Genomic DNA, 15663 nt, shown 5'->3' on the forward strand with positions numbered 1-15663 from the left:
GCTATACAGTAGGTCCTTGTTGGTTATCATTTTTATATATAATACTGTATATATGTTAACTCCAGCCTCCTAATTTATCCCTGCCCCCACCCTCCCTCTTTTGGTAACTGTAGTTTGTTTTCTGTGTCTGTGGATCTATTTCTGTTTTGTAAATAAGTTCATTTGCATCTTTTCTTTTAGATTCCACATATAAGTGATATCATATGATGTTTGTCTCTCTGTGTCTGGCTGACTTCACTCATTATGATGATCTCTCAAAGGGGTTTATTATGAATAACAAAACCATTCCTGTCATTCAGGAAATCACAAGGGTTTTCGAATCTCTGTGTTAGGAACCAGGGACAAAGACCAGATATATTTTATATTATGCCACAGCTCCTGAGTACCTTGAAAGATCTCAGGTTTCCCAGGATACAGTGAGAATTGGTAAATGGAACAGCTAAATAGTTGTGTCTGAAGCTTTCAAGGAATGGAGAGAGAGAAAATGAGTAACATTTTGCAGATACCTCCTCTGAGACTGGGGACTTCCCAGGTGGCACAGTGTAAAAAATCTGCCTGTCAGTGCAGGTAACAGAGAGATGTGGGTTCAATCCCTGGGCTGGGAAGATCCCTTGGAGTAGGAAATGGCAACCCACTCCAGTATTCTTGCCTGGGAAATTCAATGGATAGGAGGAGCCTGGTGGACTACAGTCCATGGGGTTGCAAAGAGTCAGATATGGTTGAGAGACTGAGTACAGCCTCTGAGATTATCCCCTGATACCAATTAAATGGTCAAATACCATCAAGAGGTTGAAAAAGGAGCAAGTTTAGGTTGCAAGTGTATCTTTATCATTTGATATTAGCTCAAGGTTCTACAGGTTGTTAAAGAGATGGTTTGTGAGCACGTCAAAGGTAAAACAGGGCTTCCCTTGTGGCTCAGCTGGTAAAGAATCCACCTGCAATGCGGGAGACCTGGGTTCGATCCCTGGGTTGGGAAGATCCCCTGGACAAGGGAAAGGCTACCCACTCTAGTATTCTGACCTGGAGAATTCAGTCATGGGGTCACAAAGAGTCAGACACGACTGAGCGACTTTCGCTTTCTTTCACTAGAAGGTAAAACAGCAACCACTGGAAGCCATTGCAGGACCACTCATGACAAGTCACATAAAGAGATTAGGGAATGAGAGCAGGTATGTGGGTCTGATCAACAGCCAAACATATGGCAAGGTCTCCCATGAGATTCCTGAAGGTGACAAAGATATCCATCGAGTTGATAATGCTATCTAACCATCTCATCCTCTTCTTCCCCCTCTTGAGCAAAGCAATAGTGTCAGGAAATAACTAGTATTAAGGGGGTTCAGTGAAGTGAAAGTTGCTTAGTCATGTCCCACTCTTAGCGATCCCATGGACTGTAGCCTGCTAAGCTCCTCTGTCCATGGAATTCTCCAGGCCAGAATACTGGAGTGGGTAGCCAGTCCCTTCTCCAGGGGATCTTCCCAACTCAGGGATCAAACCCAGGTCTCCTGCATTGCAGGCAGATTCTTTCACTCTGAGTCAACAGGGTAGCATTAAGAGGGTTGGGCTATACAAATTCTCTTCTGCCTTTCAGTATTTAGATATTTGACATGTTAATTGGTTCATATTTGAGTAACAGACACAGAGTGGTAACTTGATGACAATTTATGGAATACAGAACTAATAAGGCTAATAATTGAGGTGTGCCCACCATCCTAGCCACCATGCACTGTGGAATAGCCATTTGATAGGTTTTTTGCTTCACATTTATTTTGCTGGCTTAACATACTCAGAAAGTTATAATGTTTTATATACTCTATTAGGGCTTCCCTGGTGGCTCAGACAGTAAATAATCTGCTAGCAATGCAAGAGACCCAGGTTCAATACCTGGGTCAGAAAGATCCCCTGGAGAAGGGAATGGCAACACATTCCAGTATTCTTGACTGACATTATCAATAATAATTCCCTCCAATATGACATCTTATACTCATTTTGCTATTTTGATGACTAATTCTATGAGGCAAGTAGTGATTATTGCTCCTATTTTAGTTTAAGAACTAAGGTTCAGACTGTTAATGCTACACACAACCACAAGATTACACAATGAAAATGTGGCTGAGCTGGGATTTAAAACAAAATATCTTTTTGTTTCTAAAAATGAGAATGTTCTTACTGCTTACCATTAACTCAGCTTAAAAAGTTGAAAAAGCTATGATAGGCAGATGCTTTTTTATTTGATTGTCTTCCTTCAAGAACTTCATAGAAAACAGATTTATGCCATAAAGCACACCTAATCCTCCAGAGGTGATTTAATTCCCATTTTTATTCATGAGTTCATGTCACAGAAGGAGAAGCTTCACTGAAGTTCAATCTTTGCCCCCAGGAAGTTACAATGAAGTTGCTAGTTATTCAATATAACTAAGAAGCTTCAGAGAACTGCACAATTCTCATGAAACTGAGCACCAGCTGTTTGTCACTTCTTGGGTAGGAAGAGTCTTGGCACCTGTTCTGAAGCAGTTCTGGCATGTTCTTCAAATTTGATTCTGTCTCTTTCTTTCAGGGAGCTTCATTCTCCATCAGTTAAAGGACATGGTTTCTCTAAGAAGCAAGGAGGAGGCAGGGGTTCTGGTGTCTGCTGGGGTGAAGTGGAGTGGGGAATGATTCAGATGGAAAAACAAGGGCTTTGGAGTCAAAACAATTTGATATCAAATCCCCAATCCTTTCCTTACAGTTCTCTGACCTCACCTTTTTGATGAACTGTTTTCTTTGTGTCCAGAATAAGGGTAAGAATAACATGGTAGAGAATAAGCAAGATAGTGTATTCAGAGTCAACAAGAGCATGACACAAGTAGGCAATTATTGGGCTAGACAAAACGTTTGTTCAGGTTTTCAATACATCTTATGGAAAAAACAAAGTTTTTGGCCAACCCAATAATAAATGGCTAAAATTACGGATTCCAAAAGAGTAGGGAGACAGTATATGGAAATATTAGACTCCAAAAGGACAAAATGTGTGGAGAAAGCCTGATTCTGCAGACTTTGGAGGCTGGTTTCCAGCACTGAGACTGGAGAGGAGATACTGTGATGTGGATATTGTGATGTGGGGCCCTGGACATGCAAGGGCTCCGTGAAGCCTGGGTCAGGAGAAAACAGGGTCAGGGACCACCCTCTTCCTCCCGCTCCATCCCCGCAACTCTCTCACCCCCACCATCCTCTCCCTCCCCAAGGACCACCTTTTTCCTCCCCCTCCACCCTCTCCATAATGAGACTATGAAAACCAAAATGCACCTCCTCTCAAGTTGAATAACTATTCAACAAACCCTCTGCCAACACTCTGAGACTTAAATCCCTTTCTAACAGATTTAAGTTGTAATGAGAGAAATGAAAACTATTTAGGTCTATGATGCTGGGAAAGATTGAAGGCAGGAGGAGAAGGGGACAACAGAGGATGAGATGGTTGGATGGCATCACCAACTCAATGGACATGGGTTTGAGTAAACTCCGGGAGTTGGTGATGGACAGGGAGGCCTGGCGTGCTGCAGTCCATGGGGTCACAAAGAGTCGGAAACAACTGAGCGACTGAACTGAACTAAACTGAAAAGGGCGATTAGAATAAATTCATCAAGCCCTCCCTCCCATGGATTCCACGCAGGGAAACTGAAACCCACAGAGGAGACATGACCACTTCAGTCATGAAAAAAATTTAGTGTAACTGAAGCTCTTCATTTTAACTGAAGGATCCATTACCCCAACCTTTGCAGGGGCCACTTTTAGGGTTAGTTTTCTGGAACAAATGGGATAAAAAAAAATTAGAGGAAGGAAGGGAAGAAAGAAGAGGGAGGCAGAGGGATCAGGTAGGTCTAAGGAAAATTGCCAAGTGTAAGGAAGTTTTAGAAGGCTTTCAGCAAGGGAGCTCCTGGAAGGTAGATGAGTCTGCAGAGCTGTGTCCTCTGGTCCTTATTGCTCTGATTTCATCTCCTGTAGGCACCCCATCCACCCTCTACTCCAGGGACCCCAGCCTCTGAGATCTCAAGCCTGATGATCTAGATGGAGCTGATGTAATAATAATAAAAATAAAGTGCACAATAAATGTAATGCACTTGAATCATCCCGAAATCATCCCCCTCACCCCTGTCTTTGGAAAACTGTCTTCTGTGAAATCGATCCCTGGTGCTAAAAAGGTTGGGCACCATTCTACTCCATTGACAGACCCTAGGACAGACCTTGTCTCCTGGCCATTGCACATGCTGACCCCTCGCAGTGTTTACCTGGGTGATGATCAACGAGCCTTCTCTTAGCTCAGACATCTCGGCCTCCCTGTGTGCCCCCCAGGACTCACTCTGGCTTATAGGCTTGGCACTTGCCATCCTGAAGCACAATGGCCCATTTACTTGACTGTTTCACTACTAGACTGTGAGCCCCTGAAGGGGGCTTATCATCTCGATTTCCCCAATGCAATGGCATCCAAAAAAAAAAAATTTGCTTACTCAAATTAGTGAGTCTGTGTCAGCTTGAAGATATTTATTTCTGCAGTGTTCTTACTAAAGCCGTGTAGATACCTTCATAAATCCTTCATGCATAATGCAGTGCTTATTACATGATGAAGTCCTGTCCCCAGAGTGTCTCTCTACCCAGGTTATTCCATTAATAAACAGTATTTATAAGTGATGAGTAAACAGTATTTATGCATGAAAGAGATTGTTATTATAGACCTGCAACAGGGCCTATTGGGAAATAAGTTTGGCAGCGGTAACTTCATCAGAGGACTCAGCCAGGCCACACAGCGACTCTATGGAGATCTCTCCCTCTCCACTGCCTCAGTCTCCCTCTTCTTCCCTTCCTTTCCTCTCCCTGTTCTCTCCTCTGGTGGCTCAGTGGTTAAAAAAAAAAAAAAAATCTGCCTGCCAATGCTGGAGGCACAGGTTCAATCCCTGGGTAGGGAAGATTCCCTGCAGCAGGAAATGGCAAGCCACTCCAGTATTACTTGCCTGGAAAAGCCCATGGACAGAGGAGCCTAGTGGGCTAGAGTCCATGGAGTTGCAAAGAGTCAGACATAACTGAGAGACTCAACAACTGTCCTCTCCCCACCCCAGTCTCTCTCCTTCCCATCTCACCCCCTGCAGGCCAAGACTTCAGCAGGAGCTGGAGCCCCAGGAAGGAACTTCACCATGAGAAGCTCTGGTTCCACTGGGGTTTGCTGAACTCTGCTATGAACCCTCAAAGGTTTATGCTCAGCCTGCCTGCTGGCTCTTCCTAAAGACACGTTCATGATTGAGCTGTGCTCTTAACTTTAGGGCTCAGGAAAAGACGGGCCAAGCAGGAAGGATCTACCCCACAGCCCAGAAGAGGTGTGGACTCACACCCGCACCCTCCAGTGTCCATGAGGAAATCTGACATGGATGAAATGCTATGAGGACGTATTGTCCACCGCCAACCAAACACAACAAGCGTGGTTATTTTTCCATCATGCTGTGGATGCCTTTCCAGGTAGGGACTCCAGTTTATTCATCTTCAGTTCATCAGGACTAGGCACAGCATCTGGCTCAGAGTAAATCCTCAAAACATGCACTGAGTGAATGAATGAATCAGTGAGAGCATGAACAATTGACAAGGAGCGTGAATCAAAAGTAATCGGTGTGACATAAGGGCAGCCTGAACCCTCAGCCTGGCATTCAAGGCTTTTTAGGGCTAAGAACTTCATGGGTATGAGCCAGGCTGGTTAAGCTAGCCTGAGATTTTTTTTGTTTGTTTTAATTTATGACAAAAATATTTGATAATCCTCATGGTGGGCTGCAGTCTACTGGGTCGCAAAGAGTGGACATGACTGAAGCGACATAGCATGCATGCAGGCACACATGGTAGTTAAATGAAGCAAAAATCAAAATTCACCAAAAGAGTACTTTGCACTCTTTTATCCTGAAATACGGGTTTTCTAATGCAGGGTGTCCCAGATTTTAGCCCTAACCTTCTCTGGCCTGCGGTGGCCACACGCGGCTGGTTTTGACAGGTTTGCCGGGATAGCTGGGTGCAGCCCACTGGCTTGTGCTGTCTTGCTGGAGTGAGCTCAGGGATCTATTCCAGAAAAGACAAAAACAGAAGAGGCATGGATCTAACTTCCTGAGCTGGGTGGACAGGGGTCTATGTTTAGCCACTCTGGAGCCAAGATCACAGATAAAGTAAGAAACTCCCTCCAGCTTCGTAGGAGCTGATAGCGTCCTTGTTCAGGGCCGGGTGCACATGTCAGAGGAACATGTCCATGTCACACAACCTGGAAGTTGCTGAACAAGAGGGCAAAGGACTGCCTTGGTCAGACATTTCCAGGTCCAGGAGAATCAGGAACAAATCCTGCAGCCGGAATCTCCTGCCAACAGCATAGACTATCTCGCCCCTTTGAGCAGCAGGGCACCAATTACAGGTTCTTCGCAAGCTCCTTAGGCCACATTGTGTCTCCGCAGGCACTTACATTTCATTTGATGACAGTGACATTGATGAATAATAGTTTCTGCCCCCGCAAATGGTTACAGGGTCTATAGCTGATATAATAGAGTTTCCTGTGAAAGTTAACACTTTACAGGAGAATATTCTCTCCCTTATGTGCAGTGTTTGCATCGGTGATCTTATACCTCATTTTTCCTTTTCCTTTATTAAGATATTGACTTTCAGGAGAAAACTCTAAGGGATTTTGCTAAAAACTCCATTTGCTCTCTTTCAGTCTGGAATAGAGATTGGAAGCAATGCCTGAGGTTCACTGAATGATGACTACCTGCCAAGTAACCCACACTTAGTAAATCATCTGATCCTAGTGGCTCAGCTGGTAAAGAATCCGCCTGCAATGCAGGAGACCCAGGTTTGATCCCTGGGTGGGGAAGATCTCCTAGAGAAGGGAATGGCAACCCACTCTAGTATTCTGGCCTGGAGAATTCCATGGACAGAGGAGCCTGGCTGGCTACAGTCTGTGGGATCACAAAGAGTCGGACACGACTTAGCAACTGAACAACAAATTGTGAAATAATGGTTGCCCTGATAACCACACAGTGCTTTTATCAAGACCAAATAGTATATTTAATATAAAAGCACTTGAGGATGTCCAGGCCACCATAAAGAAAGTGAAAGTGAAGTCGCTCAGTCGTGTCTGACTCTTTGCAACCCCAAGCAATGTAGCCTCCCAGGCTCCTCCGACCACGGGATTCTCCAGGCAAGAATACTGGAGTGGTTTGCCATTTCCTTCTCCAGGGAATCTTCTCGACCCAGGGATCAAACCCGGGTCTCCTGATTGCAGACAGACGCTTTACCGTCTGAGCCATCAGGGAAGCTCAGGCCACCATACATGGAAGTCAACTGAAAGGGTTTATATTGTTCATTTTGTGCCCCCAAGCTATCTGATACTTAGCAGTAGGAGATCTGTACACATTAGAAAGAAGGTATTTAGTCAACTGGATGCATCTGTTATCATTTCTTTTCCTTATTTAGTCTCTGAACTCTCAAAACAATGCAGCACAAGAAATGTAGATATTCCATAAAAGCTTGTCAGTTTGGCTTTGTTATGCTTTGATAGCCAAAGATTTGGTTGGGAAGAGCCCCTGGAGAAGGAAATGGCAGCCGACTCCAGTATTCTTGCCTGGAAAATCCTATGGACAGCGGAGCCTGGTAGGCTACCGTCCATGGGGTCACAAAGAGTTGGACATGACTGAGTGACTTCACTTTCATTTTTAAAGAGTAGGCTTTTTTGTTTATGGAGCTCAGGTCTCCCACAAGCTCACCACCTTCAGGAAAGAAACAACTGTGGTTGCTGAAGAAGTGCAATGTGAGTCCCAAATTCCATGTACTTTACTTAGCATATTTATTCTTAAGTGATCATTTGAGACTCATTTAATATTATTTTATAACTAATGCTGTTTTGCTTTCCTATCATTGCCTAACAAACTATCCCAGGACTTGAGTACTTAAAACAATAATTGTTTAATCATATCCCATGAATTTTATGGGTCAGGCATCCTGATGGGATGTAACAGATCAATTCTTCTCTCTAGGGCCTCCACCAGTCTCACCGGGCAGTGCTCAGCTAGGCGCTACCCTGCACTGCAGATCTAGGATGGTTTCATTCTGCCTGGATCCGTGGTGGGCCTGCTGACAGGCTGGGCTCAGTATGGGCCCTCGCCTGCTCCATGCAACCTCAAAGAATTTCCCAGTGTCCCTCCTGCAGGATAGGTGGACTTCTTGCCTGGTGTTTCAGAGTTTCTAGAGAGAGTGCCCAAGCCACAGGAAGAAGATGTTGCCAGTCTACTAGGCCTGTTCCTGAAAAATGACAAAGCCAGTTCCACCACGTTCTTTTGGTCTAAACAGTTACCAAGACCAACCAGATTTAAGGGGTGAAAATACAGAACCACCTCTTCTTGAATATAGGGTCCAAGAATATGCAGTTTCCTTTAATGTGCCACCAACGCTCACAAACTTGTGCTCTTCTACCCACAAGAGAGAAGAAGCAGAGAGAAAGGGAAAATTTTCTGTTGCAGGTATGCTATGCTATGCTAAGTCACTTTAGTCGTGTCCGACTCTGTGCGACCCCATAGACAGCAGCCCACCAGGCTCCCCCGTCCCTGGGATTCTCCAGGCAAGAACACTGGAGTGGGCTGCCATTTCCTTCTCCAATGCATGAAAGTGAAAAGTGAAAGTGAAGTCGCTCAGTCGTGTCCGACTCTTAGTGACCCCATGGATTGCAGCCTAACAGGCTCCTCCATCCATGGGATTTTCCAAGCAAGAGTACTGGAGTGGGGTTGTTAAATAGTTTCATTGTTACCCCTAGCAGACAAACAAACGGAACAGAAATAAGGCATAACTGGAGTCATGAGGGGAAAAGGGAGAAAAACCATCAGGTGGACACACAGTAATTATAAACTTGAATAAACTGACAAGTCTATAATTCAAAGGCCACCGGATCACTCAGAGCTAACACATGCAAGTCAGCTAGCCTACACCCTGGACTGTCCTTGAGGGTGTCACTGGTCACAGCACAGGGTGGTAGGAACACTCATCCATATATTCATTCATTCAACTTAACATTTACTGGTATCTACTGGAAGCAAAGCACTGAGCTCGTCATTAAAGATCTAAAGATCAATTGGACGTGATTTGCCTTCCAAAAGAGAAGGAAGACATGGCAATCATTAAACACAGCATAATATGAAAATGCCTGAGAAATGTACCTTCAGTGACAACCTTGAGTTAACAAAATTAGGTTATACCAACCCAAATTATTTAGGGAATACAAATAAGTGAATGAAAAGATCAATTTTACACCTATTTAATTGTCAGTGCAGTTGCCTCTTAAATATGTCCATTCAAAGGAATGTGATTGCCAGGTTTCCTCAATATTCTGGAAAACTCAGGTATTTGAAATTGCCTATTTTCAATGGATATTACTGTCTTTCAGCAGAGTTTCAAGACATCAAATATTAATGGAGTCTCTGGCACAGTGCTGGGAGCTCGTATTACAGAGACAAAATGGAACCAGTTTCAGAGAACTTCATTTGGTGAGAGAAACAAACCACTGACCCTCTGCTCTGATGCCCACTCCACACCATTTAGCCAGAGAGAGCCCTCTGTGTACTGTTCTGGGCAGCAATAGACAAGGCAGACTAAGCTCCTTCCCTCATGGAACTTATATAATCTCATGGAGAGGATGACAATAAGTGAAAACTGAAAGTTGCTCAATCCAGTCTGACTCTTTGAGACTCTGTATAGTCCATGGAATTCTCCAGGCCAGAATACTGGAGAGGGTAGCCTTTCCCTTCTCCGGGATCTTCCCAACCCAGGGATCAAACCCAGGTCTCCCACATTGCAGGAGGATTCTTTGCCAGCTGAGCCACAAGGGAAGCCCAAGAACACTGGAGTGGGTAGCCTATCCCTTCTCCAGGGGATCTTCCCAACCCAGGAATCAAACCAGGATCTCCTGCATTGCAGGTGGATTCTTTACCAACTGAGCTACCAGGGAAGCCTTGGATGACAATAAAGCACTAAACAAACAGGTGAATAAATTGGGAGGACCATAAATGATACAGAGAAAAAAAGCAGGGGACACATGGCTTGGGCTGAGGAGGGTGGGAGGGGGGTCAATTTCAGATGAGGTGGTCACTATTTAAAATTGTCCTGGGTCATTAAAACATAGTACATGCTTAGCCTGGTGCCTGGAACACACTGTATACTTAATATTCTGATGTGTATCCCTGCTGGTACAGTAGTCGCTTGTATTCTTACCTCTTCATGGAGGAAAAGCACAGTAAGGGCACAGACCATGGCTAATTAACCAATAAATAATAAATATTAAATAGTTGGTGAAGAGTTGCCCTCAGCACCCCAGGAATGTTACAAACTACCTGAGAATTATAACAAAGGAAGAGTCAAGAATCCTTTCATCTAAGACATTTTATGGATGCTTGGAGGACGTGGTGGGAGGGAACCCCATAGGGAGAATAATTAAATTGTCCTCCAATCTGGTTGCTATTTTATTTATTTGCTGGTCTTAAGGATGGGACATATTCATTGAACAGAGCCCATATTAGTTTAGAAATTCCAGATCGGACTTATACACTCGTGTAAGTAATTAACTCCCCAGAAACCAATCTAAGACTTAATTTGAGGAGGATTTGGTACCGACTGGATTAGTCAGTTTGGTAAATTAATTTAAATAGCAAAGAATTGCCTGTTCTGGGAAGATGAGAGACAGAGATAAATACAGAGATGAAAACAGAGGCATTTACCTGGGGGAGGAGAGTCAGAGCTGCCTTTTCAAGTCCTGGACCAACCAAGAGGAATAACCAACCTATATCAAGTCCATCCTATGTGGGAGTCTGTATTAGTTGCTTTATGAACACAATTCCATTAAATTCTTTTGACAACCCTGAAAGGCAGGTGCCATTATCTGAGAGATGAAGTAACTAGCTCAATGTCACACAGCTAGTGTATGACAGAACTTCCACTTCTGAACTAGGAAGTCCTCTTGACTAGAGAGCTTTTTTATTATTATTATGCATGTGTGCGAAGTTGCTTGCCTCGTGTCTGACTCTGTGCAACCCTGTGAAGCCTGCAGCCCAGCACACTCCTCTGTCCATGGGATTCTCTAAGGAAGAGTATTGGACAGTGGGCTGCCATTCCCTCCTCCAGGGGATCTTCCCAACCCAGGGACTGAACCTGTGTCTCTTATGTCTCCTACAGGGGAGACCAGGGAATCTTTACTGCTAGCTTCACCTGGTAAACCCAATTATACCAGTGGCAAAAAAAAAAATGTTTAGGTATATAGTACTACTCACTTGACTGCTATTCTTTGAAAATCAGCAATCCATGGGTATTCAGTGAATTAGCTTTCAATGCATGAAAAAAGCCCCCTCAAAACTAAGTACTTTAAAACAAGAACTTTTATTCATTGTATTATTTGGTATTCTTCCTGTCTATGCCAGCTCAGCTGACCTCCCCTGGGCGCTCTTGCGTGCCTTGGTTAGCTGGCAAGTGGGAGCATCTGATTCTTCTTTTTAGCTGTTTCAGCATCCAGAATGACAGCTTGAGCCACTCCTATGATGGTCAGAGTTGCAAGGCAAACAGGAGAGGGAGGACCAGGCATGCTTAAGTCTCTGCTTGTGTCATGCTCATTATTACTCCGCTGGCCAAAGCAGATCACATAGACAAGTCCAGTGTCAGTGTGGGGAAAACGACACAAGAGTGTGGCTCCAAGAAGGAAATTACTGTGGCCATTTTTTTTCATACCATCTAACACATTGTTTGGAGCAGATTCTGTTCACTTGTTCATTCACTCAACTGCCTTCAATGAGCACTTTGGTAGCAACGCTTATTCTGGACTGAAAACAAAGATGAAACAGACTTGATCCAGAATTCCTGGTCTAGCAGGAGGAATTAGGACACACAAAGGCTGACAAAAGTAGTATTAACTGCCATACGAAGGGGATAAAAAAATAGCTAAGTGATCTGGAGAGCCAAGAAGTTACAGTAAAAAAAAGTTACAGTTCCATGAAGAAGAGATGTTTATGCTGTATCTTGAAGGGTGGCTAAGCAGAGACATCACTTTGCCCACAAAGGTCCATATAGTCAAAGCTTTGGTTTTTCTTGTAAGAGTTGGACCATAAAGAAGGCTGAGTGCCAAAGACTTGATGCTTTCAAATTCTGGTGCTGGAGAAGACTCTCGAGAGTCCCTTGGACAGTAAGAAAATCAAACCAGTCAATCCTAAAGGAAATCAACCCTGAATATTCATTGGAAGGACTGATACGGAAGTTGAAGCTCCACCTGATACAAAGAGTCAACTCCTTGGAAAAGACCCAGATGCTGGGAAAGATTGAAGGCAAAAGGAGAAGGGGGCGACAGAGGACAAGACGGTTGGATGGCATCACTGACACAAAGGACATGAGTTTGAGCAAGCTTCGGGAGTGGGTGATGGACAGGGAGGCCTGGCGTGCTGCCTCTGGGATCGTTGCGTAGGCAATAGCACAGTGGTGGTGCCAGTGACAAGACAGGAAAGTGAGGCACCGAGTCCTCTTTGGGGTTCATTGAGCTTGGGGTCTCTGTGCAACTTGCAGGAGGAAATGTTGAGTATGGTGCTGGGAGTTTAGATCTGGACCATGGGAGAAAATTCAAAGCTGGAAAGGGAACTCATCAACAAGGGGCTAAGTGGTGAAACCATGGGTACCAGTGATATTATCAGCAGAGAATTTACCCAAAAAAAAGAAAAACAAAAGGGGAAATGTGGGGTCTTTTAAGTTTCAGAGAAAGAAAGATGGAGAATAAGTATTAAATCTAGTAATTAAGCATTCACCCATCCCCTTAGAATCTGTCAGAAATTTACATCAAAAGCTTGAGGGTTGAAGCACCATTGGTAACGAACTATAGGCTCGCTGTGATTGCATTTTAATAATGACTTCCTATGTCACTGGTTTCAGAATATGTTCTGTTCTACAGGTGAGCAGCAGCTTGATCGAGAACACTGACTTAGAAACCAAAACTGTGGTTCAAATCCTGGCTGCATCTAATCAATGGTAGGATCTCAGGCGAGTCAGGAAAGCCCTCTTGGTTGTAACATGAGGATAACTCCTGCCTTGAAGAATTGTTGGTGTTAATATAAGTTAAGTCTTGAGACCTGTGCCTGACATGGAGTATGTGATATGAAAGCATCAGTATGGACAAATATTCACAGAAACACGTACCTTGATGAAAAGAACATGATTGAAATGCACGACCTCAGGAAGAGTTCTGATCGGTCAGGATTGTGGATCTGACTGATGTTCTAATCTCCAGTCGGGAAATTTGAAGTGCTGCCGGTGCTGGGAATGGTGAGTGACAAGGCTGAGTGACACAGTAATAGAAAGAGAGCTCAGCACGGTACAGACACTCACATGCACGTGGCCTTGGGTGTGCAGGCTGGAGAAGCTGCAGCCTTCAGGCTGACAGCGAGGGCAAGTGAGTGAGGCTTGTCGTATGAACCGAACCCTAGAGTTGGAGGTGAAGATGCAGTTAGTCATATAGGATGATGGAGACTCTGCGGCACAAGGTGCCTAAAGAAAGAGCAGAGAAAAAGAATTTTAAACCTCATTCCATGTTCAGTGTATCTCTCTACTTTCAGGTACCCCAGAAGGCTGGGTTACTTCTGCTTTTCCATCCAGGGTAATTCCAAGAACATGCTCCAAAATTATGTTTATGTTGGTGAGAGTGTATGGAGACACAGTGTTTAACATAGGCTGGAATAGATAAGCAATGTTCATAAATCTTTCTGAACACCGCCCCTTGGGAATTCACCAGACACACACACACACACACACCTCCACCCACATACATCTCTGTTACTTTTTTCCTTCCTTGCTTCCTTCTCCCCTTCCTTCCTTCCTTTGTTCTCTCTTTCCTTCCCTCTCTCCTTCCTTCTTTGCTTCCTAACCTGCACAAGTGGTTCCCACATTACCTGTAGAATAGAGTCTCCCTCCCTAGCGTGGCATTGCAGGCTTTCTGGGTTCTCGCTTCATTGAGTTTTGAGTCTTTACCTCCCATGAATCTCTCAACCCTCTCCTGTAGCTAATGGACTGCATTTAATTTCTTGAGCAGGTAACAAATGCTTACAATTTGTTGGCTTTTGTAATTCATTCATTTAGCAAATCTTCGGTAAGTCAGTTTCTCAGGTTCCTTTTTGATAAAAACTCTCTTGCCAGACTTTGTAAGGAAGAGTATTTTAAATATAGATAAATCACTTTCTCAAATTGCCAAGCATAAGTACTTAATTAAAAAAAGCAGTTCTTTTATTATTATTATCTCTTCTGTTAACAAAACTGTTGTTTTGCAAGAGATTTTGCTTATTATAAAGATTAGGAAAATATAGAGAAAAAATAAAATACCCCCCTAATTTAATTCCATCTCTATGAAATATTTTCAGTCATATTTATAAAATAGCTACACAAAAATAGATGAGATGATGCTGCAAATAATTTTATTTCCTGATTTTTCATGCAGCATTATATCACAAATATTTCCCCACATTACTAAAAAATTTCTTGAAAATAAGATTTTTAGCTCTATATTATTCTACTTCATAGATTTAGTTTCTTGAGTGAGTCCCCATCCTTGATTGTGTAGGCTATTTTGAAAATTTCCTATATAATTTGAAAATATGGAGAATCTGTGGTTTCTATATTGTTAGAAAAATCTTCTTAAACTTTGGTTATTCTCTTAGGCTGATTTGTAACAACTGAAGTAGTGGATTGACACATGTGGACATGTGAAGGCTCTCAATACATATTGGAAAATCACTTTCAGAGAAATGAGACGGTTTTACACGCACTTCCTACCTCTGTCACAGGTTAAAGTTTCCCTTTCATCTCCTCTCCTTCAGCCCTGGGACTCTGGGAGGACACACATCTGCACTCGAAATAGTAACAACAGACTTGCATTTCCAGGGAGCAGAGACGGGCCTTTCCAGCACCAACTTAAATATTCCAAATGTCTCTCACAGATCTCCCAGGAAACCTTTGTCTCCCACGACATCACGGAAGAGTGCAGGCTCTCTGCCAGGTCACTTATCAAAGGTCACATCACCTCTGCACCTCAGTCTCCTCATCTGTAAAATGGGAATAACATTGACACCTATCCTATAAAGATTGTAGGGAGGATATTGACAGCTAGGTTGAATGCAGAATGATTACTGCAACTGCATCTTCTTGAGCTCAGTTCTTTTATTACTCCTGGAAACAGTCACAACAGAGAGACTTTCTAAAGGCACATCCCCGTCACAGCAGCTGCACCAGGTAGAAGAATGTCATGAACAAAGCAAACACCCCAATGGATGGGTGCAAACTCTGCCTGCAACAGGATATGCGCTCCTGGAAGGAGAGGAAGCTGTTGCAGGTCTTTGACAGGCCCGGTTCTAATGCCCTTTGTTCCCTGAAGTGATGCTCAGATTCTAAAATTAAACCCCACTTCCACTACCCCAAAGTGCTGTGTGCATTTGAGCATCGCCAGTGTTAAGGAACGGTTTTTGTCTGCTCTCATTACCATGGTTACACCTCCAAGAGCAAAAAATATATGGCTGCTGGTACTGTCAAATCAGGCCCGCTTTCCTGATTCGGGCCATTGCTGCGAAGTGGCTGATGGCTGCTCTCCACAGGAGCCCAGAGGTTGGCTTGGAC

At 43.8% G+C, this 15663-nt stretch overlaps 1 long non-coding RNA gene across 1 annotated transcript; it reads right to left on the reverse strand.

The window, feature by feature from the left end:
* Nucleotides 1-11415: 11415 nt before the first annotated feature.
* On the reverse strand, nucleotides 11416-14964 carry LOC132346617 (uncharacterized). The gene is made up of 3 exons (XR_009496522.1): nucleotides 14827-14964; nucleotides 13201-13548; nucleotides 11416-11843 (listed from the first exon to the last, which is right to left on the reverse strand). It is a non-coding gene; the product is annotated as an uncharacterized lncRNA (long non-coding RNA).
* Between the last annotated feature and the right edge of the window lie 699 nt (nucleotides 14965-15663).

Source organism: Bos taurus, chromosome 11 (assembly GCF_002263795.3).
Source record: "Bos taurus isolate L1 Dominette 01449 registration number 42190680 breed Hereford chromosome 11, ARS-UCD2.0, whole genome shotgun sequence".
NCBI classification, from domain to species: Eukaryota; Metazoa; Chordata; class Mammalia; order Artiodactyla; family Bovidae; genus Bos; species Bos taurus.